Below are 6189 nucleotides of genomic sequence, written 5' to 3'. Positions count from 1 at the left end.
TCTTTTTCTCTGACCCTCCACCTTACTTAACATGATAACCTTCTTCAGTGACTGGTCCCTCCTGATAATCTGTCCAAAGTTTGAGAGATGAAGTTTGGCCATCCTGGCCTCCAAGGAGCACTCTGGCTGCACTTCTTCCAACACAGATCTGTTGGTTCTTTTGGCAGCCCATGGAACTTTCAATATTGTCCTCCAACACCATAACTCAAAGACATCAATTCTTTTACGGTCTTCCTTATTCACTGTCCAGCTTTCCATGCATATGAGGTTATTGAAAATACCACGGCTTGGGTCAGGTGCACCTTAGTCCTCAAGCAGACATCTTTACTCTTCAACACTTTAAAAATGTCTTGTGCAGCTGATTTGCTTAATGCAATATGTGATTTGTTTTTTTATGCTGGGTGAAACTAGTCAATCACATAAGGTCTAAAATTGTATGATTGAATTTTTGTAAGAAGGCATGAAAATATATATACATATGTAGAGAGAGAGATCAACTCTTATTAGTGGTTACCAAGATGGGGATAATATGGAGGAAGGGGAATCTGTCTTTAGAAAATAGATACTTATTGTTTTTAGTGATGTCATTTTTAAGTGATGGGAAAGGTGTGCAAAAGAGAAAAGGATATTATTTAGAAAGGATGCAGCAAGTATTATTTTGCAACATCACTACCTACAACTAAATATGTATATGGCTACAAACAGGTATATAGACATATATGTGTGGTGGTGATGGTTATGTGCTGTGGAGTCGCTTCCAACTCATAGCGACTCTGTACAGGGTTTCCGAGGCTGTAAATCTTTATGGGAGCAGAATGCCTCATCTTTCTCCCATGGAACAGCTGGTAGTTTCGAACTTCTGACCTTAAGGTTCACAGCCCGATTCATAACCACTACGCTACCAGTGTAGGGATATTAATATATGGGTACATATGTATGTACAGATAGATGTATCTATAGATATGTGCACATGCAAGTATGTATATGCATACATGTTTGATATATATAATAAATCACATAGAGGACAATGGTACAAATACTTCTTAAACATTTATATACCTAGTGAGATTGGTATTCTAGATTTGAGGATTTAAGACCACAATCTTGTGTGACAAATCAGTTTAATTGGCATAATATAGTTCATAAGTTATGTTCTGCATTTGATTGTGGTGAGTAGTGTTTGAACTCCAAAACTTGTAAGCTACGATATATGAAATAACTACTGGTCTCTACTCATCTGGAGCAAAAGATGAAGATAAAAAAAAAACAAAAAAAAAAAACACTTCAGATAAGATAGTTGTCTGCATGACTAATAGAATACATGAACCAAGGTCTAATCTATCCTGAGATCAGAGCTAGATGGTGCCAGCTGCTACTGCCAACCATTCTGATCAAGTCCACAATAAATGGTTCTGAGAGAATGTGGGGAAAATGTGGAACAGAACTCAAATTCTTAAGCAGTCTATACTTATGAGACCTACTGAGACTAGAGGACTTCCCAAGACTATTATCCTAAAATACTATTTAAGACTTAATCTAAAATTATCCCTTGATGTCAACTTTTAACTAAATACCATAGTGGCTTGTAAAATAAAGAATATCATCATTTATAATGAGTGCTTTAAAAAAAAAAAAAAATCATCTATTTAAGATCCAAATGGTCCAAGAGCAAAGATGAGTAGGTAAAGGGACATATAAACTAGAATACTGAAAATTGTATAACCAGAAGAGAATGAATGAGAATGATGACACATTGTCAAAAATGCTACCAATAGCTTTGAACATTTTGTGTAGAAATTGTTAAATGGGGACCTAGTTTGCTGTGCAAGCTTTCACCTTAACCACAATAAAATATTATTTTTTCTAAAAGATATCAAATAAGGGGTGAATTTGATAAGCGGTGAATTAATTTTAATACTCTATTTTTCATAGCAGTTTTATTGCTGTTAGGTGCCATGGAGTCATTTCCAACTCATAGTGACCTTATATACAATAGAACGAAGCAGTCTCCTCCTGCACCATCTTCACAATTGTTGCTATGCTTGAGCCCATTGCTAATGTCATAGTGTTAGTCCATCTCATTAGGATCTTCTGCTTTTCTGCTGACACACTCACCAAGTATGATGTTCTTCCCCAGAGATAGGTCCTTACTGATAACATATCTAACATATATGAGTCAAAGTCAGGCCATGCTGCTTCATTCTTCTGGTTGCCCATGGTATATTCAACATTGTTTGCCAACATCATAATTAAATGCATCACTTTTCTCTGGTGTTCCTTATGCATTGTCCAACTTACACAAGCATTTGAGGTGATTGAAAATACCGTGGCTTGGGTCAGGTGTACCTTGTTGTTGTTGTTAAGTGCCGTCAAGTCAGTTCCAACCCATAACGACCCTGTATAGGGTTTCTGAGGAGCGATTAGTGAACTTGAACCACCAACCTTGCAGTTCAAACAGCTTTGCAGTCTGGCGCATTAGCCCACAGCGTCACTTTAAAGAGATATCTTATAGCAGATTTGCTCACTGCAATATGTCATTTGATTTTTTGACTGCTGCTTCCATGAATATTGATTATGGATCCAAGCAAAATAAAATCCTTGACAACTTCAATCTCTTTCTCTATTTATCATGATGTTGTTTATTAATATAGTTGTGAGGGCATTTGTTTTCTTTACATGCAGTTTAGGTTTACAGACAAATTGCACAGAAGATAGAGAGAGTTCTAATATAGCTTTTTTCAGCTGTGCATATGGTTTCACCTATTTTTAACCTCCCACTATTGTGCTGCAATGTAGGTCAATAATTGGCCATTGTTATTGTTGCTGTTAAATGCTGTTGCGTCAGTTCCAACACATAGCGACCCTGTATGGGGTTTCTGAGGAGTGGATGGTGAATTTGAACTGCAGACCTTACAGTTCAAACTGACCTTACAGTCTAGCGTGTTATCCTGTAGTACCACTATTAACTAAACTTCATAGCTATGTTAGGGTTCATTCTTTGTACTGTAGAATTCTATGACTCTTGACAAATGCATGTCATATACTCACTAGTACAGTATCATGCATAATAGTTTAACTGCCCTTTATTGCAACTGTTGTCTCTTGGCAAGCACGGGTCCTTTCACTGTCTCTAGAATTTTGCTTTGTCCAGAATGTTATACAGTTGGAATGTAACAGTATTTACTCTTTTTACACTGGCTTCTTGCATACAACAATACGCATTTAGGTTACTCTGTCACTCACTCTTCTTTTTCTTTCTTTTTTTTTTTTTTTTTGTAGCTTGATAGTTTATTTCTTTGTATTGCTGAATAATATTCCATTGTATGGAGCCACGGTAACGCAGAGGGTTACATGTTGGGATGTTAATCATGGAGTCAGCAATTCAACTCACCAGTTGTTCCACTTGCAAAAGTTGAAAGTTTCTGTTCTGGTAAAGATGTACCACCTTGGAAACTCTACATAGGTTGGCTATGAATCAGAACTGACTCGACAGAACACAACAACATTCTATTGTGTGAATATAACACAGTTTTTTGTTTTTGATTTTAAATCCATTCACATGCTGAAGGAAATCTTCCAACAATGAACAATTGCAAATAGATCCATGTATAGGAAAGCTGGATAGTGCATAAGGAAGACCATAGAAGAGTTGATGCTCTTGAGTTATGGTGTTGGAGGAGAATATTGAAAGTGGCATGGGCTGCCAAAAGAACAAACAGATCTGTGTTAGAAGAAGTGCAGCCAGAGTGTTCCTTGGAGGCCAGGATGGTCAAACTTTGTCTCTCATACTTCGGACATATTGTCAGGAAGGACCATTCGCTGGAGAAGGATCACATGTTTGATAGGGTGGAGGGTCAGAGAAAAAGAGGAAGACCCGCAGCGAGATGGATTGGCAAAGTGGCAGCATCAGTGGGTTCAAATGTGGCAACAATTGTGAGGTTGGCTCAGGATGGAGCAGCCTTATAGTTCTGTTGTGCATAGGGTCGCTATGAGTCGGTACCGACTCAGTGGCATCTAACAACAACAACATAGGTTTTTGTGGGGGCATACTTTTTCATTTTTAAAAAATTATCATTTCGATAAGTTATTTCCTCCTTAATGCTCACTCTCTAACAGTGAATATCAGGGTAAATGGTATGTATCTTGCTCATATACAAACCTTCTCTGAAAGTGATCCAACACCACTCTGTTTTCATGTCCATTCTTATGGGGATCTAGAATGAATGACACTGGCTCTGTGCTAAGGAGAAGACCTTGGGGTGGGAGTGTTAGAGCACTTCCAGAAACAAAACAATTTCCTAACTATCAACTATTAGATAAAATCCACTCCCCGCTCCCCTTTGTCTCTTTTCCTTTTTGTCAGCAACAATAATTGGCATTAACTTTGTAATAACTAGCACAAACACAAAACTCAATCATGTAATCAATCGCTATTAATCAGGTAGTACACTAATTACTATGGAAGGATACAAAGATATTGCTGTTGTTGTTAGGTACCATAGATTTGATACCGACCCATAGCAACCTTATGCACAGCAGAATGAAACACTGCCCAATCCTGGGCCAACCTCACTACTGTTGCCATGCTTGAGTCCATTGATGCTGCCACTTTGCCAATCCATCTCATTTGGGGTCTTCCTCTTTTTCCCTGACCCTCCACCTTACCAAACATGATGTCCTTCTCCAGTGACTAGTCCCTCCTGACAATATGTCCGAAGTATGAGAGACGAAGTTTGGCCATATTGGCCTCCAACGAGCACTCTGGCTGCACTTCTTCCAACACAGATCTATTGGTTCTTTTGGCAGCCCATGGCACCTTTCATATTCTCCTCCAACACCATAACTCAAAAGCATCAATTCTTCAACAGTCTTTCTTATTCATCATCCAGCTTTCACATGCATATGAGGTGATTGAAAATATCATGGTTTAGGTCAGGCGCACCTTAGTCCTCAAGCAGACATCTTTGTTCTTCAACACTTTGAAAAGGTCTTGTGCAGCAGATTTGCCTAATGCAATACGCCATTTGATTTCATGACTGCTGCTTCCATGAGTGTTGATAGTTGACCCAAGACGAATGAAGTCCTTGACAACTTCAATCTTTTCTCCATTGATAAGAATGTTGTTTATTGGTCTAATGGTGAGGATTTTTGTTTTCTTTACATTGAGCTGTAATCCATAATGAAGGCTGTGCTCTTTTATCTTCATCAGTAAATGTTTTAAGTTCTCTTCACTTTCAGTAATCAAGGTTGTATAAGCTGCATATCAAAGGTTGCTAATGAGTCTTCCTCCAATTCTGATGCCACGTTTTTCTTCATATAACCCTGCTTCTTGGATTATTTGCTCAACATACAGGTTGAATAATTATGGTGAAAGAATACAACCTTTTTAAACCATTCAGTGTTCCCATGTTCTGTTTGAACAACTGCCTCTTGGTCCATGTGCAGATTCCTCATAAGCACAATTAAGTGTTCGGGAATACTCATACATCACAATGTTGTCTATAGCTTGTCATGATCCACGCAATTGAAAGCCTTTGTCTAGTCAATAAAGCACAGGTAAACATCTTTCTGATATTCTCTGCTTTCAGCGAATATCCATAGTACATCAACAATGATATCCCTCATTCTACAGCCTCTTCTGAATTCGGCTTGAACCTCTGAAAGTTCTCTGTCAATGTATGATTGTAGCCTTTACTACAATCTTTACAAAACTTTACTCGTGTGGTCTACCAACGAGATTGTCCAATGATTTCCACATTCTGTTGAATCACCTCTTTTTGGAGTGGGCACAAATATGGATCTCTTCCAATAAGTCAGCCAGATAGCTGTCTTCCATATATCTTGGCAGAGATGAATGAGTGCCTCCTGTGCTGCCTCACTTTCTTGAAATATTTCAATTTTTATTCCATCAATTCCTAGTACCTTATTCTTTGACAATTCCTTCAATTCACCTTGGACATACTTTTTCCTTCAGTATCATTGGCTCTTGTTTATATGCTACCTCTTGAAATGGTTGAACATAAATCATTTCCTTTTGGTACAGTGACTCTGTGTATTCCTTTCATCTTCTCTTGATGCTTTCTGCATCATTCAATAATTTGTCCAGAGAATCTTTCAATAACGAAAGTTGAGGCTTGAATTTTTTCTTCAGTTACTCCAGCTTGAGAAATGCTAAGCATGTTCTTCCTT

Source organism: Chrysochloris asiatica, unplaced genomic scaffold (genome assembly GCF_000296735.1).
Source record: "Chrysochloris asiatica unplaced genomic scaffold, ChrAsi1.0 scaffold00024, whole genome shotgun sequence".
Lineage (NCBI taxonomy): Eukaryota > Metazoa > Chordata > Mammalia > Afrosoricida > Chrysochloridae > Chrysochloris > Chrysochloris asiatica.
This window is presented reverse-complemented; position numbering follows the sequence as displayed.